This window comes from Silene latifolia, chromosome 3 (assembly GCF_048544455.1).
Source record: "Silene latifolia isolate original U9 population chromosome 3, ASM4854445v1, whole genome shotgun sequence".
NCBI classification, from domain to species: domain Eukaryota; kingdom Viridiplantae; phylum Streptophyta; class Magnoliopsida; order Caryophyllales; family Caryophyllaceae; genus Silene; species Silene latifolia.
In genome coordinates this window covers 6,780,420-6,797,678 of record NC_133528.1, presented here as the reverse complement: position 1 = coordinate 6,797,678, position 17,259 = coordinate 6,780,420, and positions in this window count along the sequence as shown.

Below are 17,259 nucleotides of genomic sequence, written 5' to 3'. Positions count from 1 at the left end.
ATAAAAAATTGAGGGCATTTTTGTCATAAAAATGCAAAAATATGGGTTAGGGAGTAATTTTTAAATTTTTGCAATATTTTGGGTGTAATTTTTAAACTTATTTTTAAAAAGGAGTAAATTTTAAAAAATGTATTTTAAAAGAGAGTTATAATAATTTTACTCTAATAATATCAAGTTAAATAAGAAAATACTCCTAGTTTCTTTTGTGATTTTATCATTTATTATATATACATATATATATATATATATAGAGAGAGAGAGAGAGAGAGGAGTTCTAATGAGTCCTCATTCTCAATTGAGTCCATAAGTCTTTCTAAGGGCCATTGGATGGACTCATTGGATGGTTGAGATGAATTTGATTAAGAGCTATTAAAAAGAAAAGGAAAAAAATGTGGATGGTTGGATTGAGATGGGTGGTTGAGATTGAAAATTACCAAAAAAAATTACCACTAATCAAATTTCTATACACTAATTAATTTTTCTTTCTCTCTCTAGCCCCTAATTAATCAGTTTTGAGTTTTAGATTTCAAAAGTGTAAATGTAATGTTGTATGAGTTTTACAAGTGTAAATGTGACGGAAATTTTGAATTTATATAATTTTAACATTTTACAAGTGTAAATGTGATGTTTTACGAGTGTAAATGTAACATTTTAAGAGTGTAAATTTAATTTTTTGTGACGGAAATTTTGAATTTATATAATTTTAACATTTTACAAGTGTAAATGTGATGTTTTACGAGTGTAAATGTAACATTTTAAGAGTGTAAATTTGATTTTTTGTGACGGAAATTTTGAATTTATATAATTTTAACATTTTACAAGTGTAAATTTGATGTTTTACGAGTGTAAATGTAACATTTTAAGAGTGTAAATTTGTTTTTTTGTGACGGAAATTTTGAATTTATATAATTTTAACATTTTACAAGTGTAAATGTGATGTTTTACGAGTGTAAATGTAACATTTTAAGAGTGTAAATTTGATTTTTTGTGACGGAAATTTTGAATTTATATAATTTTAACATTTTACAAGTGTAAATGTGATGTTTTACGAGTGTAAATGTAACATTTTAAGAGTGTAAATTTGAATTTTTTTGACGGAAATTTTGAATTTATATAATTTTAACATTTTACAAGTGTAAATGTGATGTTTTCCGAGTGTAAATGTAGTATTTTAAGTGTAAATTTGAAGGTTTAAGAGTGTAAATTTGGTCCTTTGAGTGTGACTTTGGTCATTTATATGTGTAACTTTAGTCCTTTACGAGTAAAACTTTAGTCCGACTACCAACAAACACCACCACCGTCGTCCTCCACCACCAACTCATATCCACAAAAATATATTAGTGCAAATCTATATAAATTTAACAAGTGTAAATGTACAAATATATGAGTGTAAATGTAAAGAAATATGAGTGTAAATGTAAAAATTATGAGTGTAAATGTAAAGAAGTACGAGTGTAATTGTAAAGAAATATGAGTGTAAATCTGAAAAATGCGTGTAAATGTAAAGAAATATAAGTGTAAATGTAAAGAAATACGAGTGTAAATGTAAAGAAATATGAGTATAATAAATATATTTATTAGATCTAAGAATACAAATTATTATAATATGATTTGTAAATGTGTAAATGTATAAAAACCAGTGTATAGATCTGAAAAAAAAAGTGTAAATTTAAAGAAAAACGATTGTAACTATAAAAAAATACAAGTGTAAAAAAACATAAAGAAATATGAGTGTAAATGTGAGAAAATCGTGTAAATTTAAAGAAATATGAGTGTAAATGTGAAGAAATACAAGTGTAAATTTAAAGAAATATGAGTGTAAATGTGAGGAAATACGAGTGTAAATGTAATGATTTACGAGTGTAAATGTGAAGAAGTACGATTGTAAATGTAAAAAAATATGAGTATAATAAATATATTTATTAGATCTCGAAAAAAACTACAAAAACCAAAAAAATATTTTATAAAAGAATTTAAAAACTAAAAACATAAGAAATACGAGTGTATAATATAGATCTACAAAAACCAAAACAAATGAAAAAGGTACCAAAAAAACGAGATCTGAAACACCTTATAAGACGAGATCTAAAAAATGAAAAAGGAACCCAATAAACCAGATCTGAAACATAAATCTGGAAAAAATATATTAATAAGACGGGATTTGAAAAATTATAAAACAAGACGACATTTGAAAAATAAACGAGATTTGTGAAAAATTAAAAACAACAAACTCCCATCTGAAAAAAAAAAATATATATATATATATATATATATATATATATATATAGAATTAGGTTCAACTAAGTCCACCTCCCTTAGATGAGTCCCTAAGTCCTATTTTACACCCTTAGATCATAGAAAATCAAAGGCTGAGATTAAAACAAAAAAAAGCTAAGATATAAAAGGCACCAAACCCTACTCACTCAGTCACTCTCACAAACCCTAACACACACCTCTCTCTCCTCATTCTCTCTAAACACTCTTTATCTCTCTCTAAATCCTCCTCATCTCGCCGACACCACCCCCCGACGTCCTGCCACCAGTCCCTCCCTCCACCACTCGACCACCGCACCTCCTCACCATTAAAACATCGTCCCCCTCTCTTCTCTCCGGCCTCCACTGCCACGCCACACCTTCTCACACGCCGCCTCCAATTCGACGATGCCGCTGCCGCCACAAAACAGCCGCCATTTCTCTTCACACTCCAGATCTACAACACGGCAACCATCTCCTTTGTCGTTGCCCACAAATCAGATTTGAGTTTTGTTTTTGAACTCGTTTTTTTTTTGTTTGTTGATGGTGGTTAGAGAAGGTTATGGTGGTTTTTAGCAGATGGCGGTAGTCGTGGGTCATGGTGTGGTGTTTTCGGTCGCCTGGGTTTTTTTTTTGCCGCCCCCGTCTCTCTTCTGCCTCCCGGTGGTGGTGTTACGGTTGTTGCGATTTGGAGGTGTATGTCATTGGGTGGGGGTGGTGTGGTTGTTGCGATTTGGAGGTGTTGCCTCCCGGTGGTGTTGCGGTTGCTCCGGTGAGTTAGGCCGTCACGGTGGTGGTGTTCTTGGAGGTGAGGGTGGTGGTTGATGGTGGAGATGTAAGTGGTGGTGTTTAATATAAAACCGTAGAGGACATAGCTCGTTAAACATTAAAGTTTCGAACATCTACCATTAAAGTTTCATCATATACCATTAAAGTCGCATAAAAAAATTATATATAAGACGACTCTAAACAATAAAGTTACAAACTATACCATTAAAGTTTGACTCATTTAACATTTAAGTTTCATTTACAAGTCAGTGAAATTCCAATTTTTATATTGAAAATGAACTAGAAAAATTTAAGTCACTCGTTACTATTAAAGTTTCACTCAAAAGCATCAAAGTTTTAATCGTAAAAAATTAAAGTTTTAATCTTGTGTCTATGAAATTACAATCACAATTACATTATTATAAAAATTCAAATTTTTATAATTGAAAACGAACTAACAAAACTAAAGTTTCACTTTTAAGCATTAAAGTTTCACTCGTAAAAAATTAAAGTTTCACTCTTAAATTAATAAAATTAAGTAAATTTTAGTCACAATTACATTATAACATAAATTTAATTTTTTATATTAAAAAATAACCTAAAAAAAATAAAGTTTGATTTTTAAGCATTAAAGTTTCACTCGTAAAACATCAAAGTTTAAATCAAAAAATCAAATTTATATTTAAAATTACATCGTATAACATAATTTTTTTTTTATTTTACAAAATGACCATAAAAAATTAAAGTTACAATTATAAAGAATTAAAGTTACATTTACAGATTAAAGTTACACTTATAAAACACTAAAGTTTCATTTAAAAAATTTCAAATCTCAACCATCAATCTTAGAAGATCAATGGCTTAGATTAGGACTTAGGGACTCAAATATTTAGGTGGACTCATTTGAACTTGGCTCTATATATATATATATATATATATAAAACAAAAAACTCATTCACAGCAGAAACCCACGAAAACTCTAAAAAAAAAAAAAGGAAAGTTGTTTGGGCTAAAAATAGCATAATGAAGAAAGCCCATTTGGTAAAATAAAGATTACGGAGAAGTGAGGAGGAGGAAGGGAGTCCGCGGTCAGAGAAAGGGGAGACGGGCTTGAGAAGGATCAAGAGCCCGTCATAGAAGGTGCCCGCGTTAAGGAAAGGAGTGTTAGGGAGAAGTTAGGGAGAAGTTAGGGAGATTGGGGAGAATTGGTAAGGGAGTCCGGATTTGGAAAGAAGTCCTTATGGAAATAATATTCTCTTTCCATATTCGAGGTAGGATGTATCTAGGGTTCTTACCCTATAAATAGCCAAGGAAGGAAGTCAAGAAGGGCATTCACTCATCCATACATTCATTCAAGATTATACTCAAGACAACCGCATCACGGCATACCGTTCACAAATATACACCCATCTGAGATCTTGCAGGCCTGACACCTAACGCCAGCAAGATTAGCATAAACATTACCGTTGTAATCATCCTCCTATTCATATAGTGCAATACTTGGCAGGGTACCGTCCCTCCCGCGGTTGTTCCCACATTGGGTTTTCCGCGTCACCAAAATCTAACGTGTCGATTTACATTACGCACTTTATTTTCCTATTTGCTTAACAACGTACGAACAAACATACATTCAACCAACGAATATAGACTACATTGACCCCAATTAATCAATTTGGGTAAAAATACCTAAACAGTTTGGCGCCCACCGTGGGGCATTGTGGTCGTCAATCGTTGATATCCTAGATACACAATGGAAAAGCAAGCATCCGAAGCCATGTCAGGGAGCTGGTATCCGTCGCCACCACCACCATCTACTCAAAACCCAACATCAACAGTGGCCACGCAGACTCCCGGACATGCCTCAAGAATCATACCGACAACAAAAGCTTCTTTACCTCCTAAGACCCCTGCTGCCTCAACTCAGGCCAGATCAGACAAAGGAACATCAAGCTCAGGCGTCACTCCGCCGCCCAGTCCCACGCAAATCCTGCTCACCGGCGTGGAAAATCTTCAGAAAGCTTTGGAAAACATGAGAGAAGACCAAAGGAGAGCGGATGCTGAGGTAAGAAGGAGAGACAGAGAGCTCTGGGCACAAATTGATCTCCTAAAGTAGCAGTCCAACACTCCAGTGAACAGGACAGGTGAAGGAAGATCTCCCTTGGTAGATCTGACACCTAGGTTGCACCAAAACGGACACCGACACGGACACGGACACGACACGGACACGTGACACGGCATCCCATGAAATTTAGGACACGGGACACGACATTTAAATTTAATAAAATATATATTCTATAGTTATATATGTGTGATTTTATTTTTGAAGAAGTATTGAATATTAAATTTAAATAAGTGAAAGTAAAACTTACGTTAATTATAACTCATTCTCATTTCCAAAACCAAAACTAACTTATAATCAATCTATTTCGACATCTCATTACTAGTCTAAATAACATCATTTGTCTCCAATTCAGCTTATTTCCCGACCAAATTTAACCATATAACAGTTCTCGCCATTTAACTTAAATTCAACTTGATTCCGTTTGGAGGCCAGGTGTGTCCAAATACCATGGACACGGCTCAAAATACCATGGACACGTGCCGAAATAAAAGAAGAAAGTTAGACACGGCTTTACAAGTGTCCGACACGTTTTGACGTGTGTCCGACGAGTGTCGTGTCCGACACGAGTGTCCGACACGGGAATGCCGATTAGAAGGAGTGTCCGTGCAACCTAGTCTGACACAAGGAGCAGCAGGCAGCAGGCAGATACTGGCTGAAATAATTACAAGATTGGATTTAGCTACGATACCGTCAGATGGAAGAATAACTCCACGAGGGTTAGGATACCTCACACCAGATAGTTGGCAACCAGCTAGCTGCGTAGAGATACAAACAGGTGGCCTCCTCCCGTCGCCATCTGCGCAAAAATCGATCGTACACTGTAGCAGATCCGAATCAAACCAAAGAAGTAAACCGGCAAAGCAGGGACAATCGTTACCACAACCCCCCGGGTCGCCGAGCTTATCGAACTTTCAAGAACCCGGATCGGGAGGAAATATGCAGACAAATGACAAAGCGAACCCCGCATTCAACCAATATAACTAATCGCGAAGATTGGAGATAAAGGAGATGCTCAGCAGGTTCCGGGGCTACCACCCCTACTCGAGAAAGCAAACTGACAAACGGTTATGCCGACTCACCATTCGTGGACACCATATCCATTACAGCCATGCCAAAGGGATTCACAAATCCAAACATGCCTCTCTTCGACGGCACAGCAGATCCCTTTGATCATGTCAGCCAATACAAGCAGAACATGATGCCGGTAACAGCTATAGGGCAAGTCAATGAGGCTTGCATGTGCCAAGGGTTCAGGTCCACCTTAGCGGGACCAACACTTCGATGGTTTGTGAGCCTGCCCAACAGGTCGATATCTACATTTGCTGAATTGGTGAACGCATTTACTCAACAGTTCGCAAGCAGCAGAAAGCCACAGAAGCACGCAGGAGACTTATACAGAATCGTCCAGGGGGCAGGAGAGAGCATTGGAGAATACAATACTAGGTTCAACAATGAGAAGGTAGCAGTTCGAGATTGTGATGTTTCAACAGCAGTACAAGCCTTCAGAAGAGGCCTCCACCACGACTCTGACCTATACAAATAGTTAACCATGCATCCATGCCATAGTTTCAAAGCGACAGAAGGCAAATGCCATGAATCAGGTTGGAAGAGGATATCCTAGCCGAGCCGACTTACGGAGCGCACCAAGTATTTCTAGTACTTTAGCCGTGGAGAAATCGGGAAGAAAGCAAACCACCAAAGAAGAAGGACGAGAGATACAGACCATATGGGAGGGGAGTCAACAGAATCGAGGAAAATCAGCTACTCCCCACCCTGGCAGAATATGGGTTCACTACAGGTATCGGAGGAATCTTGAAGGCACTTAGAGAGATGGGAGATGGAGTCAGGTGGCCTAATCCACCAGCAGGAGAGCAAGCTTGGAGAAAGGATAGCAAGAACAAGTGCGAATTTCACCGTGATATTGGGCACAACACTGAGGATTGCTACACATTAAGAAGAGAGATCAAGCGCCTGTACGAACAAGGAAAGATGAGCCACCTATTACCACGTGGGGGCAAGCATCAGGATAAGGTAGGTTCCGCCAAGCCGACAGACCCACCCACATGCACTAAAATTATAAACGTGATAACAGGCGGCTCAGACTTAAGCGGCCTGACATACTCGGCAGCTAAGAGACATGCCACCGAGACTAAAGGAGACAGACCAGCCAATTCTTGCAGAATATCTCACAGTGATCTGCCAGCAGTCAGCTTTGATGAAGGGGATACATACGATGAACGAGAACATCATGACGCACTTATTATCACCTTATCAATGGCCAATTGCACAGTCAGAAAGGTCTTGGTAGATACAGGAAGCTCGGTCAACTTAATCATGCTGAAAACCATAGAGAACATGGGATTCAGCGAGAAGGATTTGCAGAAAAAGACTATTCCGCTAGTAGGCTTCAGCGGAGAAACAGCCAGCTCGCTAGGTGAGATAGTCATCCTAACCTATGTGGGAGGAGTCAATAAGCAAGTCAGGTACCTGGTTATAGATGGCCCCTCTACTTACAACGTCATCTTAGGAAGACCATGGTTGCACCAAATGAAGGCAGTACCCTCAACATACCACCAGTGCATAAAGTTCCCCACCCCATGGGGAGTAGAAACGATAAGAGGAGATCAGGAGGAAGCTAGAAGCTGCTATAAAAGGGCACTCAAGTGCACTGCCAGCCCTCCCGTATAGCAATTACAGAAGCAGCCTATCCAGGACGAATACATCGAACCCCCAAAGCAGAAGAGCCGGATCGGATCAACCGGATAAGTCCGCGCCCGAAAGAACCGTGCTCATTGGAGCAGGATGTACAAGAAGCTTACGACAGCAGCTAGTCAAGTTCTTGCAGGATAACATGGATTGCTTTGCATGGTCACACGATGATATGATAGGAATAGATCCATCCGTCATAACACACAAGCTTAGCGTGGATCCAAAGTGTAAACCCATCCAGCAGAGAAGGAGAAAGCTCGCAGCAGAGAGAAATAAGGTAATCAACCAGGAAGTGGACAGCCTGCTGGCATCAAAGAAGATAAGAGAAGTGAAATACCCAGAATGGTTGTCTAATGTAGTGGTGGTGCCTAAAAAGAATGGGAAGTGGAGAGTATGTGTGGACTTCACCGATCTCAACAAAGCATGCCCTAAAGATCCATTCCCGCTGCCTCATATTGATGCAATGGTGGACGCGACAACTGGACACGAGATGTTAACATTCTTGGACGCCTGGAGTGGATACAATCAGATCAAGATGGATCCTGCAGATCAAGAGAAGACAACATTTATGTCTGAAAGAGGAATATATTGCTACAACGTCATGCCATTCGGCCTAAAGAACGCAGGCTCCACATATCAAAGGTTGGTCAACCGAATGTTCAAAGAACAAATAGGAAGAACCATGGAGGTGTACATTGATGACATGGTGGTGAAATCAGAAAAAGCCAAAGATCATATGCGACATCCGGCGAAACATTCAAGACCCTCGGGGAATACAAGATGAAATTAAACCCATCCAAGTGCACCTTCGAGTATCTTCTCGCAAGTTCTTAGGCTATATTGTAACTCAAAGAGGAATAGAAGCCAAAGATCGAGCAAATCAAAGTCTGTCTTACAACCGGAATCACCCGAGAAGCCTAAAGATGTTCAAAGACTAGCTGGAAAGGTAGCACCACAACAGTTCATCTCAAGATCTTCAGACAAATACAGGCTATTTTATGACGTACTAAGGAAGAGCCGAAGTTTGAATGGACCTCGAGCATGAGCAAGCCTTCGAGAGTCAAGCATTACCTCGAAGAGCCGCCACCGCTATCAAAGCGAAGCCGGAGAACCATTATTCCTATACCTAGCCATCACGAAGTAGCGATGAAGTCTGTCCCGGTCGAGAGCAAGAAAAGGAGCGAGAAGCCGATGTACTACGTAAGCAAGTCTCTCGTGCAGCGAAACCAGTACACATCCCTTGAAAAGTTAGTACTAGCATTGGTAGTAGCATCTCGCAAACTGCGTCCCTATTTTGAGTCACACATCATACATGTTGTGACAAACTACCCGCTAAAAGCTATCATGAGGAAGCCTGAACTGTCAGGAAGAATGTCTAAATGGTCTGTACACCTCAGTGGATACGACATCCAATACGACCCTAGAACAACAATCAAATCACAAGCACTGGCCGACTTCGTGTCAGACTTCAGTCCGGCCATCCAAAATCTGGCAGATACTGAGATCCTCACTCTAGAAGGAAGCAAGCAGACAGAAGTCTGGCAGATGCATATTGACGGAGCCTCCAATCAAAGGGGGGCAGGTGTAGGATTAATTCCGCGATCACCACAGGGAGACCTGATAGCACAAGCCGTGAGATGCGAATTCAAGGCAACCAACAATGAAACAGAATACGAGGCCTTGATATTGGGAATGAAGCTAGCTCTGGAGTCAGGAGTCAGACATCTGCTCATATCCAGTGACTCTCTATTAATAGTCAACCACGTGAATGATGCGTTTATAGCCAGAGATTCGAAAATGATTGCATACCTGAAAGTAGCAAAGGAATTAAAACAAAAATTCGAAACTTGCAAGCTTAAACAGGTTCCCAGAGATCAGAACGTGGAAGCAGACGCCCTAACAACCCTGGGGGCAACATTCAAACCAACAGAGCTATCCAGCATTCCAATAGCATATATGCTGGAACCTTCTATCCAGAAGGCAGACGAAATAGACATAGGTGAACTGGAGGATCCACAAAGCGAAAAGGAATCCAAGCAGTTAAAAAGGAAGGTGAGAGCTCTCGGCCAAGCAGGCAGGCGCCTGACCAAGTAGCCGATCCAGCAGACGACTGGCGCGCACCTTACCTAGACTGGCTGCGCCACAACAAGCTACCAGATGATAAGAAGGAAGTGAGAGCTTTTAGAATAAAGGCTTCCAGATTCATACTCATTGATGATACACTATTCAGAAAATCGCTAGCGGTCCCCCGTCTACGGTGCCTGGACAAGGAAGAAGCACGATTGTGTTACATGCTCTCCACAAATGGTGAATGTGGAAACCATGCGGGGGCGAGTCCTGGCAAATAAAGCCCTCAGACAGGGATATTATTGGCCTTCAATGAAGGCAGATGCATCGAGTACGCACGAAAATGTGACGCTGCCGCGCCAAAGACTAATGATTCATCACCAAAGAGCCTCGCACCCTATTATTTCCCCCTGGCCATTCATGGCATGGGGCATGGACATAGTAGGCCCTCTACCACGGGCCACAGGAAACAGAACCTGGATGCTAGCAATGACAGATTACTTCTCCAAATGGATAGAGGCAGAAGCATTCATGAAAGTAAAGGACAAACAGGTCATCTCGTTCATAAAACGAAACATCATTTGCAGATTTGGTATCCCATCAGAAATCATATGTGACAATGGCTCACAATTCATATCCAACGACACCGAGGGATACTGTGCCAGGTGGAATATCACCTTAAAAAAGTCAGCACCTAGGACTCCAAAGTCCAATGGACAAGCTGAATCCAGCAATAAAATCATTATGGACAATCCGAGAAGGAGGCTACAGGAGTTAGGAGGAAAGTGGGCAGATGAATTGCCACTAGTGTTATGGTCAGACAGAACGACACCAAAGATAGCAACAAGTCAAACACCCTTCAGTCTGGTGTTTGGCGCGGAAGCAGTCATTCCATCAGAAGTTCTAGTTCCCACTCATAGGGTATGAAAACATGACGAGGGAACTGAACAATGAAGAGATGGCCAGAAGCCTGGACACAATCGACGAGCTGCGAGCAAGCACAAAAATCCGTCTGGCTGCCTACAAACAGTCAGTGGTCAGGAGTTATAACAAGAACATAAAAATCAGGCTCCTGGAGGTAGGAGACCTGGTTCTCCGAAAGGTGTTCCAGAACACCAAGAATCGAAAAGCAGGCAAATTCGCCTACAAATGGGAAGGACCATACCAGGTAGAAGAAGTTTTTGGCCATGGTGCATACAGACTGATGACTATGGACGGTCAAATCATACAACGCCCATGGAACATACTTCACCTGAAGAGATATTACTTTTGATAATAAGTAGACTCTAGCTTTCAGAATAATGTACTATGAGAAGCCAAATCATTTTTAAAGATAAAATAAAAATCCTAGGTAGTAGGCATACCGCCGCCACTCTTATTTCGGTGTCTTTAGTTGTTTTTAAAACTTTAAACTACTATTGGATGGTGTGGTCTGGCAGCGTCCTGGGACCACAATTGCTCTGGTACCCCATGAGATGGCGACAGGTACTTCACATCATCCTAATAGATTTTCTTATTTTCAGGCTTCTCTAAATACATCACTTTGAATTCTGGTATCTATGGTACTTTGGAAGGTTGTCTAGCAGGACTGTCAACTGCCAACGCGGGGTGACAAGGCACATGGCACTCCAACATGCCTAACCTATTATCTCCACAAGGAGGGAGCTCACCAGGCGGACTGTGGAACATACGAAAGGGAGCCTAGTTGACAGCTGAATACGCTTATCCAGCTACCCCTGATACCACCCCCTGGATGTAGCTCGCACTAATCGCACTTAATCGGGCCCCAAAGATGCATGCAAAAACGAACATGGAACGTAGGGATATCTCGCGCTACCAGAATCCCGCAAAGATCTCCATTTGGTCCTAGAATGACGATAAACTTGCCTCAATGACGCCCCTGTTGGCATAAAACGAGACGAACACACCTTGCGTCATGAACAAGGTTAAGTACTCCACAAATTGCGGCATACGCCTAAATCACCAAATGCGGGTGACACGGCAGCTAGCTTGGTCTGGATCGGTCTTTTCAGTGACCAGTGCTGGTCTAAATCAGCCCCCTGGGTTGACACGGCCACTCCTCCTTACATTGCGGCATACGCCTAAATCAGCCATCGGTGACACGACAAACTAATCGAGTCGAACGTTAGCCTCCTCAGGGTGACAAGACTCGCCTAAATCAGTCAAGCAGACTGACACGGCACAAACTTCCTAAAATAGGGAGAATAAACAGACAAACACACAATATATAAAACCTTGCCAAACTATGACAAGGGGTATTTCTAAATATGGCCAAAAATACGGCCCCAAGTTTAACCGCCACCCTGGCGGAGCAAACACAAGAACAAGTTTAAAACTTACAAAGTCTGCTACCTCTGGGCCAGACTGCCAAAAAATTCATCAAAATATAAAAACTTAATTATCGGTCACATTAATGACCTCCACCTCTGGTACCTCCTCCGCTCGCGACCACTCATTTCGTGTCATCGCACCAAACATATCCTCAGCCGCCATAGCTCCCTGAGCTTCGTCAGCAGCATCCTGGGACATTCCAGCCTCACCCCCAGCAGCCTGCTCAGCCAACGCAGGAGAGTTCACCTCACCAACCTCAGGCATCAGCAAACTCAGATCAGGTTGAGTGGGGTAGAGCATCTCCAGTTGCTTCTCCTCTTCCTCTATGGCCTGCTGGGTGGGAGCCTCCTCGAGTGCAGCACGCATCCCACTGATCTTTCCCCGCCAGGTGGCGTATGCAACAACGTTGGTGGCCAGGGAGATCAGCTCAGCGATCTTCTCCTCAGACTGCTTCAGAGAATCAGAAAAAGTGCTGCACACCGCCTGGGTTCGAGCCAGCTGATCAGCTCCCTCCTTCAACTTCTTCTTGGTGACAGCAAGCTCAGTCTTCAGCTCCACCTCACGCTCCTTCAGATCAACCCGCTGCTTGTGCCGATCTCGCAATGATCCCCTTCAGCTCCTGGTTCTTGGTGCTGGTAGCACGACTGGTGGTCTGCACTATGTTGATCATCTTCCTGTTGTAGAGTGCAGACTGAAGAGTCTGGGGCACAAATAACCAGAAGTCAGCAAAAGGGTTGAGGAGCAGAATTTAAGCAAGGAACAGGCAGACAGACAGGTATAAAATGAAGAATATTTACCATGAAGGCGTTGTGCACGTCATTTTCAGCCATCTCCTCTGGGGAGAACTCCGAAAACGTTTCCTCAACAGGAGGAAAGAGCAGCTGATCAATCTCCGGCCAGTAGGGCACCATATCCACATTTCCAAAGCCTTCTGGAAAATGAGCAATGATACCTCCACTAGACGAAGCACAAGGACTGGCAGGAGGAGTAGGCGGATGGCGAGATAACGGACTGACTTCCAAGGGCTCACGTGCGGCAGAACTAGAAACTGCAGGAGGAGTCTGAAAAGAGGCAGCAGGAGCACTCCTCTTGGAGGCAGAGGCCACGTCAGGACTGGCAGATGGTCTCTTTCTTTTAGCACTTTGGAGGATGAATTCCAATGGATCAACTTTTGAACCTGCAAGCGTACATAAGTCTTAGACAACAGGATGAATAAAGCGTCAGCAGAAAACAGCATGCAAGTAAAAGTGGTTGCAGAAACCTTACCAGAAGACATACTGTGAGCTGATTGAGGAGGGTTGGAGGAAGAAGCAGGTGAAAAACCAGGAAGCAGGTCTGGAAACTTTCTTTCAGATTCAGGGATGCAGAACAGCTTGCTGCAGGCAGGGATTTGGCACCAATGGGGGTAAGGTCACAGGGGCCTGCACAAAGACGATGAAGTAAGATAGTGAGCAACAAGATAAAATAATTCAGGCGACATGGAGGCTACTTACTCGAAGTCATAGCCCATTTCTCGAAAATATAATCAGCAGGAGGCTGGATAGAGTCCTTCCTCACGAAGAAGAAGTCCTCAAACCATTTCTCATCACGGGATTTGGACGCATGTTTGAAGGGAGCCTCCCCATGACCCCGGAATGAGAACCGACCCCTGCCCAGGGATCTGATGCTCTACATATGGGTTAGATCGCCCAGAGTGAGAGATTTGCCAGTACTCTGACCAGCGGCCAGAGAATAGAGAAGAACTCTCCATATGGCAGCAAAAATTTGTGCCATGGCGAAATTGTTGGTAAAAATGAAATCTTGGACGAGTTTAGGGAAAGGAAAACGAATGCCATATTTAAATGGGTACAGATAAAAACAAACCCACCCCGGACGGAGGGCGTCAGCTTTCTGTCCCGGTTCGGGGATGGCGATATCCACCCCGTCACCAAGACCAAGCAGGCTCTTGATCCTAGGAATGTCGGCCGGAGTTAGGGCGGAATCACAATCATGTGGATGTCTAAAAAGTCCCCGAGAAGGGAAAGTGGTGATGGCAAGTTCAAATGCCATAGAGTCATGTGAGATGACTAGTCGATCACATAGGCAGACTGTTAAGAACTTTTGTCGGGCCTAATGACCGCTTATAGAGTTCTGGCAAATTTATATAGCCTGGTCGTGGCGAGAGCTGCTATAGTATTCAAATGAGTCGATTCTTTTGACTAAAGACTATTCACCTAAGATGACTCAGTTTCAGATTAACTTTGATTTGTGTTACTACGACCTTCGTAAATGGGGTCAAATGGGCATATTTTGGGTTATGATGGCTGTGGCTAGTCGAAGGGAATGAGTGCGATAGGAATTGTCCATCCCCTTGTCAGGGTTAAAACAATATCTCAAGGCCACTCGAGGAGTAATGAACTGGAAATGCGTGGCCACGCTCGGAAGGTATCCAGAGTGGATAAATCCGGTCAATCAGTTATTCTCCAGATCGAGGAAACCATTCTTGATATGATCACTTGCAAGTACGACCTGAAAGACACCTTGCATTGAGTGGGAGATAGTAATAGGACAAGAGAATTGGTGGCGCACACTTGTCGAGGACAAGTGGGAGATTGTTGGGAAATGTGTCCTCAACAATAGTGCGATCACATGATTTAAATATCATTATTAAATCTCATTTTAAGAATACATGTGGGATGTAATATTTTACAAATCAACTGGTCCACACATATCGGTAATGATTGGTGACTAGAGTTTGAATTACACGTCGTGCGACGGTGGTGATCCATTGATCCCCTTAGGTCATACCTATAGGGAAATACTCTTAATTGATTATTTAATTAATCGTATACTGATACGAGTTAATTAAATTGCTTAAAATTGACGGATGATTTTGTGAGTATAATTTACGTATCTTATTGTAAATATGATTAAATAAGACACGGTCTAAGTAATCAAATTATTTTATTACTTGGATGAAATTATTGTTTACAGAAACAATTGAAACGGAATGAATAATTTATTATAAATACAGAATGTTGTAGTTTATAATTTGGAAACATTTTTGGTACGAGTAATTACGAATTACTAGTCGATTTTGTAAATGACATATTTTATGAGTATGTTGATTTTTAATATGTTAAAAATACATTACATTGTGACATGTCATGTAACATGTCACATGTGACAAATTTGACAAATGACAAAAATAAAATGGATTCTCCATTTTATGTCTAAAAACCGAAAATGGTAAGGGAGTGTAAGAGATGTATTGTGTTTTTATCTTGAGTGGAAAACACAATTATCATATCTAATAAGTAGCCTTGCACACCTACCTTTTAGAGAAGAGCAAAAATGAAATGCATTGGGCATTCTACCCAAGGCAATTTCGGCCACTCCACATGAAATGAGAAGTGAGCTTTTCTTTTTGATTATTCATTCAATCTTCCAATCTAATTTTCTAGTGTAAGAAAATTTATCAAATACTTCTCTACAATATATGAATTTTCTAGAGAAATAAAATCTCACTTATACTCCCTCTTGACCGTGTGATTCAAGAGCCAAAATACAATTTATATTGTATCAATTTTATTGTAAAACCATTATTATTACTAGATCTAAATAGTATTGGTTTATTAAGATGTATTCCTTGGGTATATGCTTTTGGGAGGGATTCTACACTTGAATCCTTGTTCTTCCATTTGGAAAGCTCAAGAACAAAAGAGAAGGAGATCTCTTTTGTGCCCATAAAACCGAATCATCCATTGTAAGAATATGATTTCTTCTCTTTTTGTTTATTTGTTTGCATGCATAAAATCCGTATTTAATTTTATGACAAATTAATTTAACATATAAGAGTATGTTAGAGTGTATATGAATCTACATTTCCTTCAATCGGTATCATGAGCCACGGTTGTTTGCATGCAAATTGGTTAAAAGTTTTTCCGAGTTATAAGAATAACAAATAAAACTTGTAAAATTTGTGTTATTATGATATATCACGAAATTATTACATGCATGTTAATATTTCTGGTCCTAAAATGTTTTAGGATATTTTGGTTAATTTTTCGGATTTTTATTGTTCATAATTTACAATAATGGCATTTAAATGTGATTTTATGAGTAAAAATGTCATTTTTGGTCTAAAATTTGCTATACTTCGATTTTTTCAGTAATTTTTGGATATGTTGTCACATATAATATTTTGAGATGATCTGGAAATTTTCACATTTTTTTGACTTGTTATGCTCGAAAAATGGATTTTTCATTTTTAATTCGGATTTAAAGTGAAAAATAGGTTAATATGAGTTAAATTTCGAATCTGGTCATAGAAATTTTATATGTTGTCACATGCAATTTTACAAGATGTGTGTAAAATAATTGGCCATAAAGAAGTCCTTATGCATGATTTATGGATTTTTGAAGAAAAATAGCATAAATAGTGACATTATTAATCAAAAATTAATAAAACATAATCTATGACTAAGGAAAAACGTCTAATGTTGCTTTTTATTATCATTTTCAGATCTAAAATTAAAAAGTTAATGGATATAATTTTTCCTCATGTTTTATGATTATTTTAGTTAAAATCGATAAACCGCAACATTGTTTTTCCGGAAAATTTCGAAATTTTTAACCTAAGATTTTGAACATTATGAGTGTCATGGTAATTTTACAGAATGTTCATGAATTTAAATTTCAAATTTTGAATTTATTTGAAGTTTTGTGATTTATTTGAAGTTTAATAGCTTATTTTTGTATTTTTTGGACTATTTATGAACAATTTTAGTAATTTAAGTTAATTATGGTCAAATTATTAGTGAAGACTAAATTTTGAGTCCTAAGAGGGTTAGGGTAATTAACTTATGCATAAATATGAGTTTATGTATTCTTGTGATTGTAAAATGTTGAAATCACGCAAATCCGTAAAAACCGAGTAATATACGATATTGGCTAATTAAAGGCGATTTGGCATAAAATGAAGCATGTTCATACATATTATAATGCTG